Source organism: Rhea americana, unplaced genomic scaffold (genome assembly GCF_003343005.1).
Source record: "Rhea americana isolate MKP2758 unplaced genomic scaffold, rheAme1 scaffold_0, whole genome shotgun sequence".
Lineage (NCBI taxonomy): Eukaryota > Metazoa > Chordata > Aves > Rheiformes > Rheidae > Rhea > Rhea americana.
In genome coordinates, this window is record NW_028185037.1 from 1654821 (window position 1) to 1674547 (window position 19727).

The 19727-nt window shown below is 42.3% G+C and overlaps 1 protein-coding gene across 1 annotated transcript in view; it reads right to left on the bottom strand.

Annotated features, from left to right (window-relative positions):
• The window catches only part of SDC2 (syndecan 2), a 64462-nt gene that overhangs the window by 43805 nt on the left and 930 nt on the right, over nt 1-19727 (bottom strand). The window lies entirely within an intron of this gene.

Genomic DNA, 19727 nt, shown 5'->3' on the forward strand with positions numbered 1-19727 from the left:
TTCTCAAGACTATATACAGTCTTAATAGCTAAAATAGAAAAACTGATGCGTTTTCCTCATCAGAAGGAATGCTCTGAAGCATCTCCAGAAAAAGTGCTTTGCCATCACTGTGATGACTTCTTGAGAATGAAGTTCTCCTCACTCAAAAATGAATAATTGAAGTTAAAAAAAAAAATCCTGACTTGTCTTATTTATAAAGTAATCTACAAGAACTGTAACTCACTGTTTTAATTTCCTAGAGCACATTCAAAATGCACGTGTRCAATTTCATGCAAAATGATCTTCGATCAGTCAACTGCCGGCACACAAGAGCATGCTTGGGCCTTTCTTGGAGCAAATCCTAACCATGCAGCCGCCTTCACGGAGCGCTGAGCCAGAGCTGCCAAACCCTGTCAAGAACACATTGGGTCAACACTGACTTGTCCACAGCCTACAACTCTGAGCCTGCATCTCCATCAGATATCCATGACGATGCCTTGCTTATGCACAAGAAGGATTCCCACTAGAGGACTCATGAGCTTCCTCAACATGCTTAACATGAAGCATGTGTCCAAGGTGTAGAAGCATGGAGTGTGAAGCATTCCCCTCTTACTTATTTGCAACTCTAATATACTTTAAGATACCATACAAGTATGTGCTTGTGCTTTCAACCCCTAGGATATTCTTATTTAGCATCCACCTATAATTAAGAAGTTCTGGAAAATGGTGTAGTTGCAAGTGTAATGGGTGGGATATATCTAACCTGAACATCATTATCTGGCTCCTTAGCCTCCCCAGGCAACATCTCCTGCATATATCTAACATATCAAGCCCAGCTGGAGTGTGGCTTATACCTGTCACATTTGCATCATATCACCATCACACAACTTTTATTTAATGGTCAATAATCACAGGAAAATGWAGAAAGCTAACAGAGGAGATGGATCAACTATTTATCATCTTGCAGCCAAAATTCATTCTTTCTTCTACAGCACCTACCACAGGTGTGAAAAAGTGAAGTGAGACCAGGGCCATTCTAATTCTCAGCAAAATAAAGATCATGATCACCCAGAGCTAAGCACACACACTAACTGRTGTTGATTCCTGCTCAGCCTCTCTCCCTTGATGACTAAAATCCTCCAACCTCCTGATTAGCCTGGCTTTGAAAGAGAAGAGAGATCTCTCACCAAGTAAAAAAATGGTGTTCAAGAATAATTTTGGTGAGGCCTACAAAAAAAAAGAAAAAAAGAAAAAGGAAGAGAGAGAGAAGTATTTTGAAATGCATCTAATGAAAAGCCATTTRCTTGCCTGTCACTATAACTGCTCAAGACACACTTCAAAACATTTCTTTTTTTTTCTGCTGAAAGACCACCTAAACTGCATTCTCCAATATACCATTTTTATTTCCATCACTTGATGTTTATTCCTCTAGAAGAAAAAAAAAGTAGGGGTATAGATGTATGTGTATTCCTCTAGAAAAAAAAGAAAAAAAAAAGTAGAGGTATAGATGTATGTGTATTTATTACCAAATTAAAAAACAAAATATAAAAATCAAGTCAGTTATCTTATTCATGTTTTTGCTCTAAAAGGAAAAAAAAAATCCTTTCTGTATTCCTCTTTATACTTGAGATCATTTCATCCTTTAGCATTTCCAAAGCTACATTTTTTGCATGCTGGAGGAAGATCTCTGTCCACTGCAACAAACTTCACTCAATTCACTGACATTTGCTCAGATAAAACCAAAAGCAGAAGTGAGAGTATCGCAAATTTCTTAACAGAAACTACAAAATTCTCTTCCTCAGGCAGATTTTGCTCAGAACCAGGCAAACAGAGRTTTACTAGCAACATGATCGTTGTGCAGATCCTCCTGGATATTCAGCAGCAAAAGCKATCTCGGTGCCCACTCTCCACTTCTGGTTGCAGTAATTAGCAACGCTGGCGCAACGAAGGGGCTGAAGCAAGCGGCACGGTTTCCAGGAGAGGAGGAAGGGGCGACGAGTACATCACGCCCCAGCAGCTCTTACACAGCTTGCAAAGCTACTTCCTCACGTACAAATTTAGAACCTGCCCATCCTCTGTAGAGCTTGAAGCGATATGCTTTCGCCCCCAAAGCCCCCAGCAACGGGTGCAAACGCAGCGAGGCGAGGCGACGGGGGCTTCCCTCGGTGCCTTCAGTGGATGCGAGGCCAACCCTCACTTCATTCACCAGGAGCAGCGGGGCCACGGCACGCGCCGGCCGAGCTCGGGCATGCCGGGCACCGCCGGCGGAGCCCACGGAYGCGGCACGCCGGAGGAATCCATCACATCTACTGTATTCCACRAATGCCCGTTAACGCCGGGATGAATTATGCATTTGGGATAGCGCCGGTTTCTATTTTTGCTGTGCCGAGACGGTCACACGCAGCTGAGGGACCGAACTCTATTTTCCTCAGAGTAAGAGGCTTGAAATAAGCTGGATGCCTGAGGGAGGGAGAGAGCTTCATACCATAAAACAAGAACCTTTTCACTCCATTACTGTAGCTTCTAATTTAATGTAACTGGGGTAACGAGTAGCCAATTTTAAGCGGGTGGTTTGGTTTAAATATTAGCCCTTGTGGTACATAAGGCTTCATTCAAAGGGTAAGTTCAGCTGCATAGCAACAGTTTACAAAACAAGTGTAGCAGAGAGCCAAGCTGCAATTGCACCCTTCAGAGTTACTTCTAATCCTCAAGAAGTTTCATATTCTGTGGTCTGTTAAAAAATAAAACCTCATACAGAACATAACGACAGAAAAGGAAGTTAATATAGTATCTAATGACACTTATTTAAGATTGTTAGAGTGTTGACTTTATGGTGAAATGGTGAAAGTATATAATTAAAAGTCTTTCCACAATCTGCACATATCAGGCCCATGGCAAGGAATCCCTGAACTACCATGCAAAAAAAAACTTTACACTTGAAAAAGTAAAGTCACTAACTTATGTTTCCAAAAGGCAATTCACAGCAGCTGATCACAGTAAAGTCAGTTACACTTTGAGGAGGATTTTTTCATTTGGCAAGTTTTTACCTGGTTGTTTGTTTACTTTAAACAAAAGGATCTCAAGTCTGGCCAACTCTTTAGCTCCCCCCTCTCCTTCCTTCCCACCTCCACACCCCATAACTTATGATGCTTTCACATATAAATAGAGTTTTGCCCTTCCCAATAAACAGCTATATTGCAAACAGTTGGATTACTACCAATTTTCCTGTTTTGCTTTGTAGAAATCCCTGCCCCCTTCCCTCCAAAGCAAAGATAGTAACCAACAACTCTATACTCCCATGGCACGTGTTATTCTGGAAAATGGCATTCGTAGTACTCCCAGACTCGCCCTCCACCGATACTAAAGCTTAACCARCAATTCCAAACAGCCTAATGTGTTATTTTAGTACTGCTTTCCTACTTTCCTCTCTTCAAAAGAGTCTAGTACTGAAAGAAAAAAAAATCTGTCAGTTCTGGATGTTTTAGAGATGAGTATATTGACATTTAAAAGCAGATTTTAAGAAAAAAWGTGTTCAGAAATTCAGCTCTGCAACATCCATAACATCTGTCCGAAAGCCAGAGAAGGAATCACAGCACTGGCTGGAATAGATGATCCATTTCCATCCTCCCTGCAAGGCAAATGGGTTCACATCTCCTAAGAGGATTTGTCCTGGAGAGCTACCCCCTTTCTGGCTGCTAGGAAGATGCAGGACGCCCACATCTCCATCCAAACACAGTGACCAGCCRTGAAAAGGGGAAATTCCAACCTCAGGCAAAAAGCAGCAGGTGGGAAATACTTCTCTTAATGTAAAACTGCAGAGAGAGAGAGAAGGTGGGGGGGTTGCTTCTCAGCTGCAGCCGCCTCCTGGAGAATCTCATTTATCAGACATTAATGACTAACACTAGCAGTTAATAAATATTTATAAGGTAAAAGCTAAATAAGTTTTAATAGCTCACATAATTATAAAATATTCACCAATTTTCMTCACACGTATAACAAAAAACATAACCATAAGCAATGTAGCATAAGCAACGTAATGCGTAAACAAAACTAAATTCAGAAATACAAACTTTAACTTAGTTGCTAATTCATATACTGAAAGCACTGGATCACAGAGATTTACAAAGATGAACCAATAAAATACAGTTTCTTTGCTTYTTACACGAGCACAGCAACAAAGCAGTAATGCCACTCGACTGATTTGCTGGTGCTGCAATCAGAGCTAGAAATTTCTTACACCGTGCAGTACTGACCCAACTGCCTTGTCTTTTTGTGTATTTTCACATCAGTTCAAATACTCCCAGTGGTATTATTTGTTCTTTTTCCACCCAAACAGTGGAACTGTTGCGACCTGCTGCCCTGTCCCACCGCTCCTAGTGGAAGCTGCCCTCTACTCTCACGAGCACAGGGTCATCTTCTAGAGCCTCACAAATAAACCCAACGTTACCCTGCTCTCATCTTCCACARCCTTACTGGTGACACTCGGGTGAAACGTTTCCTAGGGCTGCTGTGACCACGATGCTGTTCAAAGGACATGAGCAGTTCATTGGATGAGCATGGATTTCCCTCCAGCATGGTGGCCACCACGGCCAGGGAGCCCCACACTCCCCACCACCTTACCTACCACAAGCTCCTGCCCAGTCTGCTGATGTTGTCCAAACAGCAGAAAGAAAACAAAAATAACAAAACAAAATAAAGAAGTAGAATGAATCAAGAGTTAAAAGTTACAGCAAATGGATTTTTGGGGGCCTCTTCGGGGAAAGCTGCCTGCCTCCAGTCTACCTGCCTGCCTGCTGCCTCTTCCAAAGCTTACGCAGCTTTTCTGGAACGGTGTTATCAGGTCGTGAGTGGTTACAGCACGATTTTMATCATGTGAAGTCACGTGGTGACTCTTCTTTCTTTTTTCTTCATGTCTTGCAGTCAGACCGTCTTGATGCCCTCCATACCCTGGAGAGACAAACAGCAGCAGCATTCTTCCATACCCTCTACCAAGTTTCCAGCAGAAAAAARGACTTTTGTTAGTTCAGAGTGGATCCCCCACGTCAGAAATGCAAACCCCCAAATAAACTCTGCTGATGACAGTTTCATCAGAGATGTCAAAAATTAACAAAGTAGGTACTGAGCTATATTTTCTTCCATAGAAAGTGCTGAGGATCACTAACAGAGTTCTGGGCTACTTAATCCCTAATTTGTGTTAATTGTGCTAATTGTACCTGTGCATTTACAGGGCAACAATAGATAACAGATCTAAAAATAACTTTTAGATCATGAAACACGAGAAAAATTACAAAAATACCCAACCTGACATTTATGGCATTTCAAACACACTAAACACTGTACGACTGGACAAATCCATAAATGTTTTCAAAATTAGGCTCCTTACCAAGACACATATTTACTTGTTTGACCATGATGCTGCCAAAAGAGACATGTTGTTCTTTTGTAAGATGTCACTCATTTCACAACTTTCCTAAAAATATACTTTCTTATACTTATTGTGAATGCTTAACAACAAACACGAGCACCAAAAATACATGAAAGCAAACAGAGTCACAAACTACCAGCTTTTTTGATCACGAGGTTCTTCTAACCATCAGAAAAAAATAAATCCTGTTCTGCTTGGCATGGCAACATATTATTTTAAAAAGCAGGAGGGCTGAAAGAACATCCCCCTTCATCTCCCAAAAGCCAAGAAAAAAAAATAAAGGATTCAGTTCCAGAGCACGTATTCAATGACTGTCTAACGATACCTACTCATTTTGGTTAGGTTTCACAAGTCCTGCACCACACTTAATGAACGTGCTGCATTCAGATTACTCTAACCACCACCACAAGGAAATTAAAAAATATATAGAAAAAAAATAAAGTAAAACATCCTTCAAATATTCTTATATGAATGTCTCCCCCTTAAATTTCCTTGACGTGTGTTCCTTCTCCCTTGGAAGAAGCTGTCACCTTATGCAAGGTCAGCCTCACAGTTTCAGGATCTACTTGCATAGGAAGGGGAGAAAAAAAGAAAAAAGTTTTCAAAACAAGAACGTGCCGGATATTTCCTTCATGAATAGGGACTTAACACACCTCATTCAATTTTCCTAGAAGAGCTCTGTTTAACCATTCCCAACATAAAAACCTGGATGCAACTGTCAGTGTTTAGGACTACGGCTTAGTCGTCTGCTCATAGAGTATTTGCTGTGGATCTACCTATTTCTCCAGACATTGTAAGAGCAAAAATTCTTTAGGTACAGAAGCTCTTTGTCAGATGTTCATGTTTCCCCATCCCCGAGCAGCCTTCTCCACACCAACAGACACGTCTTTCAGTACCGACCTCGCATAGCACAGCCTTGGCCCAAGATAGGCGCAATGGAGARAGGCTAAACTAGACAGTTAGAAATGACCAAATGGTTGAAAGCCAGGAAATACAGAGCTTGTGCTCTACCAACACCTTAACTTTCCTCCKGTTTCTTTGCCCTGATGGGAGTATCAGAGCTACTTCACAAGTATTCACAACTCTGGAAACATTTCACATCATTGACCACAAATGAAGTGAGATGCAGATGTGCTTTTCCATAGCTGGCTGGGGAAGGATCAGTAGCCAGAGCAAGGCACCGGGTCCAACTCGCTGCTGGAAACGCCACTGCAACATGAGAGTTGTGACAAGGGAAGCTACTGGTGCCCAAGGAGAGTCCTGCAAAACCTCCTAGCTGGAATTTGCCCACGCTCCCTTGCTTTGCAGCTCAGTCTTCCTCATGTCTTTAAGTTAGTATTTTAAATAACCATCTTTTCAAATGCACCCAAGCTGATTTTTTTCCAAGTCCTTTCACCCCTAGTTCTTGCCTATCCTAACTAGGAACRGAAAGTTGTAGGTGGCTCATAACAGGCAGAGCTACACTTCCAGTACAGTGACGCTCAGTGATTAGAAAGTTACACTTGTGTCTTCCACAATTTTTAAATCTCTTGTCCCTGTTGTCTTAATATCCAAGCTTCCCAGTTGAACCTCCCTTTTTCTACTGTTGTCTGTTGCAACGGAGCCTTCTGCAGAGGCCTGAGAAAAGACCCTTTGGCCCTGTAGGAAAGGCTGATGACTGGGGACTATCCTGGCAATCAAAACAAGCTAGAGATGAGTCTTCTCTGAAAAACAGCCTATTAAGAAAAGGCTTTGTATAGGAGGCTAATTCTTAAAACAACCCCAYAATAAAGCCAGAAACTAAAGTTTTAAGGTCTTCTTTTATCTTACTCTTTCGCATAAACCTCTTCCGCATTCATGTTTGTGTCCTTCATCACCGGGAACAGAATTGCACCCAAAATGCGGCAGGTTTGTGTTTTCCTGTGAGTACCACACCCACGGGAGATTTTTAAAACCAACAGGTATTATTAGACAGGAGACCTAAATAGAGCTCGGGGAGGATTCTTATAGCCTGCTCCTCAAACAAGGCTCTCCAGAGCAGCACATCAATGCTATTTCAAGCAGCGCCTCCCATTTTTCACTCCTGAATTGCTGATGAACTGTGTCAGGTTAAGCAGCCGCCGAGAGAAACGGTTACTTGAGGGCAAGCCGAAGGGGTGGGGGCAGAGGGGGCTGCGTTTGCAGGTCGCTCCCGCCGCAGGGTGCACAGCAGCGGGCGCGCGGGCAGCCGCGGCTCAGCCCGGCTAATCCTCCCGCGCCCTCCCGTGCCCGCCCTCCTGCTCGCCCTCCCRGCAAAACCGCCACACCGGAGACCCTGCACGCCTACCGCCTCGGAGGGCAACCGGCCCCCTCCCGGCACCAGCTGCCTTTAACGCTGCCCATGCACGCAGTCGCGGGACACTAATATTCACAGTTTTTCCCTTCTGGTATCCATGGAAAAAGGTTACTACTCCAGTATTTCATTAGCAAACAGGACTAAGTATTTCACCAACTTGTGGAAAGAATAAAAGCACCGAGGTCAATATATTTGGTGAGGTTTTGTCCAACGGTTTGGAATATTTTGTTTCAACAGAATATAAGGAAAGCAGCTGTCACCTTGATTAAAGTGTCCTCTGTAACCTGATATTTCTCAGATTAATCCTAACTTTTGCATGCACTCCCTGTATTTGAGCGAGCACAGCTACTAATCACTTAAACAGTCAAACGCTGATTTGTACAAAAGTAAGTTTTGATGCAATACCATAAGCCGCAGGAAGAGCATCAGCTTCATCAAAATTTTGCATCTGTCCTTCCCATCCTTTCCCAATACCAGGACAGGAATAAAGAGGGTTCCAAGAAAGTCTGGAGAGCAAAGACAAATGCCAAGATGCAAAGCTTGSCTACACGCACTTTCCAGAGAGCAAAAGGGATGAGGGATACGGTGCTCAAATTATCCACATCTGCTTAAACACTTGATTCACGTGCTCCACGGCTGTCAAAACAGACACAGCTGACAAGGAAAAGGTGGAACTGGTATCTCCAATACAGCAGGTCTTTTCCATCCCAGTACATTAGACCAGTCACCTCTGCRTTTTTCCCTCAATTACGATCAGGCCAGGTTTGCCAGCAGTTCAGAATTGCCTCTTCTCAAAGAACTTTGCCAGTACTTCAATCATGCCGTTCCCAACCCTCTCCTTGCTGCTCCCCCTTTTTATTACCTAAAACCACTGTGAGCTGAGCAAGCAGAGAGAGATTCCTGATGGTTGGCAAAAGACCAAAACAGGTCATGTACCTTTTCTTCTGCTCTTGGATCTTGTACTCACAACATGAGCGTGAAGAGCATTGCCAATACTAACAGTTACCTGGCTTGCTTGACAGCACAAAAACAGCAGGGAGAGGAAAAAGAAAATGCCATCAAAGGAGACTGGAAGCACAAGGGACTGTACAGAAAAAGAGCAAATGAAGAATTTAAGATACTAATTACAATTAATTGTACTCTAGTTACTGTGTAGTGTGCAGTATTGCTCAGAATTACCAGCAGCACAAGCCAAAAAACACACCGAACTAAAAGCTACATTTCTGGTAGGAAACCAGTAGTTTTGCAACAATACTACCATGATGATAGCATGAGAAAAACGTACAAGCGACTGGGTAGATAGAATTTAAAAGCCTTTAGTTCAGGTTGCTTTGCTTGCTTTTGTCTTATGATAAAACAGCGTATGCTCACACAGAAAGTAACAAGGAACACTCATGCGGTGGCCATCACTGCAGTGTGGCATCTTGTGTAACTGTTGGAAAATGGACTTCCTCCATTTTTCTTCCAAAGACAAAAACTCATTAAGACATATTTGCATTACATCTGCTTTGATTTATCCAAAGGAAAAGTTACAGCGTTTATGCCATATGCTTTAACAGAAAAAGGTGCGTAGCTCCGTGGACCATGTCTTACAATTTAATGATTAACCTCCGTGGAAAAGAAAACAAACTTTTAAGTTACTTTGCATTTTTGAGATGTTCACTGGAACAAGAGTCCAGCGTAAGCAGGAAGTCTTTTCTCTTAGACACATAGCTAGCACTGCACTTCAGGCTTTGCAACTATTCACAGAAAGAGCCAGCAGAGARGTCTTAAAGCAAGCTAAGTGACAACTGCACAGTGCAGTAACGGGACCGCCTCCGCTTCGTTGAAGGTCATTTCTGTTAAGCTGTGTGCTATATTTACCACCTGGCCTGTAACGGCTGCTTTTATTCAAACGCTCTGCAATAAACTATATGCACGTGTGGGGTACGAAGACTTTATCGCTGAAACCTGCTGCAAAAAATTAGCAGAATAAGGCAGGCTTGCACACTTTCTCAGCAAAATTAGGTCAGGACTCCTTTGAACACTTTCATTTGAAGGCTGTGCCAGACTTCAGATCAAATACTTTTTAGTGCATTAGAGCTAACAGCTTAAGAGATGAACTTACACACTACTGATAATTACTACTAACAGTGTATTGCTGCCTCCCTCTCCACCTGTGGATAATTATAAATAGCCTACATTTTCTAGTCCTTGATGTACACCACAGGGTTAAGAGCACTTCCAAAAAACATCCTTTATAAGCACTGGTCACGCATTTCAGACATGACAAGCACCTAAGTCCACATAAGTTRAAAAAACATTTCTCTACCCACCATCTCTTTACCAAACGCTCCCCAAATCTAGCTAGTATAGCTAGATGGCATTAACACCACAGTAATGGATGATGCGAAATTGGAAAGTGCCAAGCTAGAGATTCAGATGCAAACCTGTCTCTGCCCTCCGGTGCTCATGCACAGCCTGGGACCACAGGGTCAGGGAGCAGCAGTGCCACAGCAGGAGRGCGAAGGCCAAAGAGCTGTCCCCAGGTACATACAGCAGCTAACYATACACCCTCCTAACCCAGCCGTACTGCTCGCCCCAGCCACCTCAAGGAACCGGCAATACAGCGCGCCCTGCTGCTGCCCACGGCCAGGCGCTGGTTTTGTAAAGTGTCATTTATGAGTCAGTCTGYAAAACATCAACGATGCCCAACGCCCAAAACCGAAAGCTTCAAAGCCTGAAGTGGGGGCTACACTAGCCAAGCAGTAACCTTGCAGCCAAGCGCACCCTGCGTGGAGCTTACCTGTGTAACAGACCCGGTGGTAAAGAAAACCAAGGCATCCAGAACCCAAGTGGTCTGTACAAGTTCAGCTTTTCCTTTTGTCAGTTCTTAACATTCGCAGGGGAGTTCACTCTAGCAAGCCCGGCTCGGGCGGAGGGTTGCGAASATGCACAGAAACATGGATCCCTGGTTTCCTATCGTTCCTTGGTTTGCTTTCAACTTCCCTCCCATCAGGCGACACAACTAACCATACAGATGTTACATCTACCTGTCGGAGAACGTTTTAAGGAGGTTCTCCAATTACATTAGCTAAATTAAATAAAAAGAGAGAGAGGGAGTATAGAGAGAGTTGGCTTTTCCTGTGCATCTCCAGAAAGCCACAGAGAAATCCAAAGAAATATCCTTGCTAATCCTTTCCCAGGACACCTTCATCTCTGATCACAAATATGTTTCATGTGAGCTACTATAGTAACTGTGCCAGCTCTGACTTCTTTACAGCCACAATCTTCATAAAGAGGGATACCACCCATTCCTGACAAGACTGGCTGTATTTACCAGAATAATTATTCCCCTCAGTCTTCCTGAGGTTCCCAGAGCCAAGTACCCTTATAAATTTAAGCGCTCAGATTTTATGTGAAACAGCAACAAGTAGCCTGGTAAAGAAGCATCACACAGACTCCTAGCTGTACATTATAGCAGTACAGCATTTTAATCCGAAAGTAGTAATCGCTTTAAAAAAAAAAAAAAAAAAAAAAAAAAAAGTCACAGCCCCAAATGAATTTTTATTGTGCTGATAGAGAAGCTCAGAAAAAAAATAAATACAATAATAGTGGCACGACTACAGCAGGCCTACTACATAGGTCCACAAACCCAGCAGACTTCTTTAACTCATAGAAGAGATTCCAGGTTCTCAAATAACATATTGAGAAGCTAAATCACTATTAAGTATATTTGGCTTTTGGTGTACAGTAACAGTTTATGCCACCAGCCAGAAGACCAATTACAGCTATCCACTAGGAGAGGCCTGCATCAAGAAAATAGGTCACAAAGTGCTGGTTAAATAGGAGACCGGCAGTCAGGAAAGCTGCATTAGAGAAGTCACAAAACCCCACAACAGAAGATTTTAAGGTTTTGAATCACAGTAAGAATAGGAGCAAAAAGCAAGAAAGGTCATTTCCCCTTTCTAATGCCCTACAGTTAGAAAGCATACAAGAAATGACATTTTCAGTGCAGCAATGCTATAAAGAGTACTGTCTCAAACTATTTTAGACCTGATGCTCCTGCACGATTAGTAGCTCAGCATTTCCCTCATTTCTGCAAGCYGCAGCATGGTTTCATGGGCTCACTGCTCCCCTCCCACCCAGCAGAAGGCTATTCCAGAGCCTAAGCCCCGGACACAGACACCCTGAGGAGCAATGACATGCACGCTGTCACATTTGGTTTCAACTGGTACCCGCTGTACCCATCTTCCTCATCATCAAACCCTGCAGGGAGGCTTCCAAGCATTATGCAACAGGTTGGAGATAAGGCTGCTAAGTGATATCAACACATCTTTTCATAGGAAGGTTTCAGATTTGTCTCTTCTTCGGCACCCACGCATTCTGCCTTCCCTCCAACACATGCTCCATGCTGTCCCACAGGAAGCACTCCAGCTGCCGCCAGAAGAGAAGAAACCAATCTATGGCCTAACACAGCTTCCTCARCCCCCTCCTGCTCAGTCCTAAAGTCTTTGCAAGCTTCTGGAGATCTCTGCCATGTTTTCACGCAGCAGACGGTGGGCTCCAGCAGAAGTTTTTGGTCAGAAGGGAGAAAAAAGAGGCAAGGCTGACAAATGCAATCAACGAGAGCTGCAATACGTGTAGGCAATTTCAACAGATTCAAGAGTATATTCAGACCAAGGCTGTTCGGTCCCTATCCAGGGCAGGTCAGTTCAGACCTCTGCGTTCACCCTCCTGCCACTATTCCCAGCTTTTCCATTCAGAAAAGACTCTCTCCAACTCATTCACGTTTCACAGTGCTGAACACAGAGCCCATCCCATTACCAGCACTCTGATGGCAAAGGGAAGGCTGCACTGCAGAGAGAGCAAGGAAAAAATATATATATAATATAAAAATCAAAAGAACCCGTGGAAAATATGGAGGATCATATTTACAAGGAAAGTAGTTACAAAACTGCTATACTAAATCAAAAGTAAAGAAACAAGAGGAAGAAAATACTTATACAGACCACCTTCTGTTTTAGGCTTCTTTCTTGGTAAATTAGGTCAGAGAAGATGCTCTTCCCATTCTAATTCCAGGCCAAGAGAACTACAATGACAGACAATTCTGAGAGCAATTTTGTTCTGTTTATTTAACTATTTAATATTCTGCAGGGCATTTCTTTTCCTAACACTTGAAAGAYATCTTGCCCTTCATTAAGGAAAGGATACATACTAACAAACAAAAAGTAGATATAAAATAAAAAAAATGTAAAACAAAGATCTATATATAATCACACACGTGCAAGYGTGCGYGCACACACATACACACAGTGAGGAAGTTTTCAAAGACTTTTCAGGTTAGAATTGCAACATCTCAGAGAGCTAAGAAGCTCTGGAATACAGCCTCCATAGACACTTAATTTCAAACATACTCCAAGAAGTTCCACCTCAAACCACGTTATATGTTACAGTCAAAAAAGATAGCCTTCACAGACAGGAAGCAATCCAAGAGAACGTGACTGAAAAATTATAAATAATCCCAAAGACAAGAAACTAGAAGCTGTATATGGCACTTCTGTAACTTTTCACATTTATCTCTAATACTGGTTATCTTTCTTGTTCTACCATGAAGRAAGAGATTTACAAGTACCACACGCTACACATGCTTAAATCACTAATAATCCTACAGTACTAATCTTCTAACATTATATGCTGCTATAGCAGTTCTTGAGAACTTCTCACCTTCTTACAATGAGACTTATGCAAGCAACTTATTAATATAACCAATTTCACGTGCTCTACTCGTGGATGTCCCTCCCCCCTCCTGCACAGAAAAGCGCAATAACTGCACTGCCACCAGTGGCATGTGCAAGTACTGAGCATTCCCATCTGGAAGCAGATGCAGTCCAACAGCCAGGATAGCAATCAGATGTTCTGCAGTGTCTTTTTAATCAAAAACTCAGAATCATTTTTCTCAGCAACTTTATTTTATGCGCATCTTTGCTTCAGGAATAATACATTATTATATTTATACSGCTAAGCCATACCTATTTTTACTTATGCAATGTCAAAAATTTATACGCAATGGAAACTTAAATTTTGCATGCCCCAACAATAGTGCATTTCCATTAATTTGAGCTGGCTTCATCTTACCCTTTGTTTCCCTTGCAGATTTTCATTTTAAATAATAAAAACAGTATATATGCCAAATCTCTGTGACTGCATATTGAATGTGGAGTTGTACAGCCTTTTCAAATCACTTTAAAAAAAGATTTTGTGGAGGTTTTCACCTGCTAATAAGTTTAAATGATGCACTGATTCAGAATCTCCACATCCAGAACAAGTGGGAGTAATTAATCAAGAAAAGGAAATATCTGTCTTCGGGATAGCTCTCCTCTCTGAGGCCATATAAGAGACATCAGCACCCAAACTCTCATATCTTCAAACTCATTTTTAGTCTTTCTCTGTAGATCTCAGTCTGAAAACGGGACATGCCTCAGCTTTTCAAGTCAAAAGAGACCAAGCACATGGCAAACAGCAACCAGCTGTGACCCTCAGGTGCTCTGCCCTGCCAGATGTTCAGGCACTTTCACCAGTAACTATTGGGCATAGCTGGAATTCATGCAGCTCAGCCCAGAGCAAGAGGAAGGCTCACTTGTGCTTGTATATCTAACAGGAGGACACAAACAGATACACTGAAGAGGACTTTGGGGAAAGCAGGAGAGATGAAAGACCTAGCAAGGTTATTAGCTCACATGGCAGCAAGAACATGAAATATTTTCTTCTCTCAGAACATCCTTAGTCTTCAGGCCAGACCAGTCACACATCCAACTGCTCTCTAAGAAGTACTCCAGCTCCCAGACTGTATTACTTTAGCAGCACTGTTTCCCACAGCTCTGTCAGACCATTAGCTTCATGCTTCCGAAATACCATTCAAAAAATAAGGATGGGCCACTTCACATTGATCTGAAAGGTGACAAGCAGGCTCCATTAATGTGGAAGCGCCTCTAGAGAAAATTACACTTCATTATGGTTAATCAAGAAGAAGCAACACAGGTCTGACAACATAATATTTAAATACAGACAACACTAGCATTGTGATTAGCAACCGGAATATATCTGAACATTTTGATTCTGCTCCTGGGTATATCACAGGCTGTTTGACCTTCTGCAAGTCCCTTTGTCTCCTTACCTTTAATAAGGGTACAAAGTATGTATTTATCTTCATGCTCACAACTCAAACATAGTCAAACAGGTTTTTATGTGAACTTTCCCAAATCCATTCACCTTTGGAACAAAACAATTTAGCTCTGATGGGAGATTTGAGGAAGTTGTTTATATATAAACTAAAAAAAATAGTGACCAAATTAGAAGTCCAGCACACGCTTTAGTTAAGCATGGCTTATGTGACACAGTAATAGCCTGTCTATAGACAGGGCCAACTTCTGCAGATTCATCACTGCGTTATTAGTCATTATTTCATTTCAAATGAACCCCCTCCTTGAGACTTAGACAAAAATAATTTGTTAAGCGCAAAAGTATTTGTCGTGAATGGTTGTTTCATGCTATTTTTTCCTTCTACTGCAATCAGTTTTCCAATGCTTTTGAGAATTACATGCATTTTGTATTTCTGCCTAACTATCTAGTATTCTTTTGATAGTATCCCTCAGGGCTGAGCTAATCAAGAAAACAACATACACAGAAAGAATTGTCAAGAATTATAGGGTCAAACACTAACGCAGTCTTTACTCAAGAGATTGCAAATTATCCTTCAATATGAGCAAGAGAAATCTTGTTCCTAAATCACTGAACAGTGCCGTGTAACCTGTGAATAAGTTACCACTCCTGAAAAGATTCTAGATTATAGATAACAGTTTATTATTTTCTTGTAAGCATGAACTAAAGAGAACCAAGCAGTCTGTTCACAGAACAGCCTAAAGTAATTCTCATGTTTGCAGCAGCATAGAAAGTAAAGCAAGTTGAATCTACACCAAATCGCTTGCTCATTACTTGTGCATCTTCTCTTAACTGCAGGGACACAGAAGGCATCTTTATGACTTAGATTCAATTAAGGTCTTACACAGGGCCTAGAATAAGCTTCCCATTCACAAACACAACATTTTTTGGTAAAAAAAAATAGTCAAATCTAATAAGATGACAAAAAGTACTTCTCCTTAACCAGACAAGACTCCTTTGTTCAGACTCTGGGTCTTACTAAAGCCTGTAATTCTTTGCCATAAGGAAAATGTTTAAACTCATGAATGGCAAAAGTCAATTTGGTGAGATAACATAAATTAATAAATGCCATCCATATGCCTCTGCTTGACAAGGACAACTAGCCATGAAGAGCACGGCAAACAGAAAGCTCTCCGTAAGACTGGCTGCTTCTTGGGGGTTTCTGCTGCGGCCCTGAGGGGCTCCACTAGGAGCTCAGGATTTCCCACTGAAATGCTGCATCCTTCATCAAGAACAGCAGAAACATCCCCCTCATCCTCTCTGGAAGGATTAAATCATAGTTGGGCTTTTTATAACTTGCACCTCTTCTAGCCAAAAATTAGCCCTTGATCTGGTCATCCCGAGATTACACTTAAGATTATGACCACAGAGGCTTACATCCCCCAAAACTTCAAACAAACCCAAGGTAGACAACTTTTGGCTAATTCTCTGAAGTCCACCATCTTTAACCCATCAGCTGCAGCAATTACATCAAACCTACCACAGAGGTATCATCTGCCCAAGAAGCACAATCTGTATATCAGATTCAAACTCCAAGAAATCTGTCCTGAAATGTCCTTGAAGACTAAGCTCTCATCTACTCCTTGATAAGGATCTAGAAAAAAAAATGTAGAGAACACATCTTTACACTTTAGGCCTGAATATTAAGTCAAATTCAATGCAGACCTCAGGGCTAAGATATTAAAAAGAGAAAGTTCTTTAAGTGTTTGATCTCACATCAAGAATCATCTGTTGTTTAATTTTCAAAAGATAAGCTAACCTGGGAGAGAAACCTATTCCCAGAAGGAGGTTCCTGAGAACATCCAGATAAGGGGAGAGTTCCTGCAGCAAGTTCCGTTCAGTGCTGCAGTCATAATCGCCAAGAGTGGAGGCAGAAGCCAGGGCTTATGCGAATTTCCAGTGTATGAGACTGCAAGGAGCTGCTGGATGGTTGCACCCTGATGCTTCACTAGAGCAAAGGGCATCAGCCACGTTAGAGGATGCTGCCCAGTTCCAGATGCTGCCAAGCCACAAAAGGCACGGACAGCTATTTATTTAAAGTTTACAATGAGARGAGAAAGTTCATGCAAGCTGAGGAAAGGCAGGAATAAATTAAGATGAAATAAGTTTCCTATCTTTTTTTGGAACTTACTTGGCAATGCAGATTTACCATGCTTAAGAGAGACACTTAAGGCACATAAACCTGAAATTCTACTTATCTCTTCAGCACTTCTTCTCCTCTGATAACTATCTCCAAAGTCTAGCTGCATATTTCAGAAAGAAACTTTYCTCCTCTCCAACACAAAACTAATTTTCCAAAATGCAAAAGCAACATAGCTATTAGAAACAAATGCAGAAAAATTAAGGCATCATGTTTCCAAAAGATTAAATATTTCTCAAAACAATAGCAAGTATTGCCCTAGCATCATCCTTTAACAACTGTATTTGTGTCAACAAATCAGTCTCAGATGCTAACAGGGAAAACAGAAGGACCACTCAGCTGATGTTGACACTCTAGCCGCTCCAGTGCTGTGTTCTGCTGAAAACATAAAACCCAAACACACGCATGGCTGGGGTGGCATGAAGCAAAGTCCAGCAATTATCAAGAGCAGCTATTAGTCATCTCTTTGTGAGAACAGTATTCTGATGCAGTAGGCAGAAGAACCTACTAGCCATCAAAGTTTCATCCACACCTGCACCAGCCTGGCTAGTGGATTACCCAATCACAAAAACCACAGGAAACTATTAATTTCTTTGAAACCAGAAGAAATAGAAAGGTATTTTAACATCTGCAAAATGGGAACTGACAAGTACAACTCAGATACTGGAAACAAACTCTGCTACTATTAAAATCAGCAAGAGCTGACTCTGCTATCAGCAGGACTGGACCGAACTTTTTAAAAGACCCATCAGACCTTTCACCTACAGAGCCTTTCTTTCCAGTAGTTTTATGCCACTCTTTCCCTCCCCTAAAAGGAACCCAGAAAACCATCGTTGTACCTTAAAAGCACATTTCTTTCGTCCATCCAAGCCTGGGTGAGCCCACAACATTCTTCCAGGCCTGATGGGGATTACTATATCCCACTTCAATCTGACATCACACCACACACTGCAGCAACTCAACCAGCAAGCCCTGGCTGCAATCCACCAGTTTTGAAGAGGGCAACGCTTACCACCATGTGCACTTTGGCATAGACGTGACCAGCTCATCTTCTCCCTTCAATAGCCCAATGCCAGCCCCCGATGGCTGCAAGCGTGAAGAACGTGCACAAGGCAATCTGCGGCTGCCCAGCCCACTTCAGGACACACCAATGTGTGCCCTACACACAAAAACTGACCCCAGGTTCAGTGGTGGGTTTCAGTTCCAGGACATCTTTAACATGGTTCTGATATCGACTCAGTCCACTTGTCCCACTGGACAGCAGGGTTTGTTACTAACATCAAGCAAACACAGTGACAGCAAACACTGCTTTAGGAAACAATCTCCTTATTTCCTCTCCTCCTCAAAAAGCAACCCCTTGGACTCCTATATCTTCAGAAAGGAGAGATTTTTGTCTTGCCTAAATAAAAATAAATAGCAAAACCAAACAAACGGGGAAATTCAGAGATGATACCATTTGACAGTGCTCTGAGGAACTAGCAGGTTTTTTTTAAGCATCTATATAAAATTCCTTTTATTACAAGGACAGCATTCTGCAGAGGCTACACATTTGGCATATATCTTCTCCCAAAGCCAGGTCTACAAAATCCTATTTTGAGAGACCATGCAGCTGTAGTCAGGCCCAGTGAAATAAAAGAAAGAGAAAGGAAAAAAAAACAGAAAAAAAAAACATGAAAATTAACCTCCTTCTACTTTTCCAGTCTTTCCACAACTTCCTCCAGCCGTGAGGGTGCTGCGTCAGAGCCAGGCAGCCTGGCTCTCTGCCTCGCTCTCTCCCCCTTACTCCATAAACCATGCCGCAACAGTGCACCCCGACAACTTGCCTTATGGCTCATGCTGCATGAGCATGTTTGTCCTAAGGCAAAAAAAATACAAAACTTAATACTTAACTAATTACTGTGGCAATTTAAGAGTTTCTACACCATCAGAGAACTTCATAATAACATTTCCATAAAATTAAAATATATCGTACCTTATTAGCAAATGGGTGATTCTACAGTGTAGCTATACTTAGCAGAATCTGGAGACAGTGTTTTACATAACCCATTTTAATTAGTCCTTCAGAAAAGTATTTTGCAATTGTATCCTTAGAAATCATTAATGATGAGCCAGATTTCATGAAGTCTGTGACTGGGCTAATTTATACAAAAACTAGACAACTTCAAAAGTTAACTGAAGCTAGTGACATTATTTAGTTCAGTGGAGCAGCTCATTTTAATTGGATTAAATTGCCACGGTATTTTAATGTCATATCAAAACCTCAATTTATTATTTCTTCATATTTGCCAGAACGCTGCAACCGTGTCATTTGCACGCCCCCTTCTCTCACGACAATCTCCAAGCATCTCGGAGTCACCGATGGGAAGGACTAAGCCACTACGGCAAGGCTTTGCTGTCCTCATGCCGGGGGTGGGGGTGCTCCGCCGAGAGACTGGCTTTTCGAGAGGGCCAAATCCGAGCAACCGAGTTAATTGCATTAAGCGGAGGTCCCCGCTTAGCAAATACACTCGTGGCTTTGAAAAGGGTAAACAGCAGCGTTATCCCCAGCGCCGCGCAGCAAAACCGTACGGGAAGGGTTAGGCGCGCAAGGGCCGCCCTCGCGGCTCCCCGTGCCGCTGCGCACAGAGGAGCCCTTGTTCCGCGGCCGCCCGCGGGGAGCCGCGCAGCCC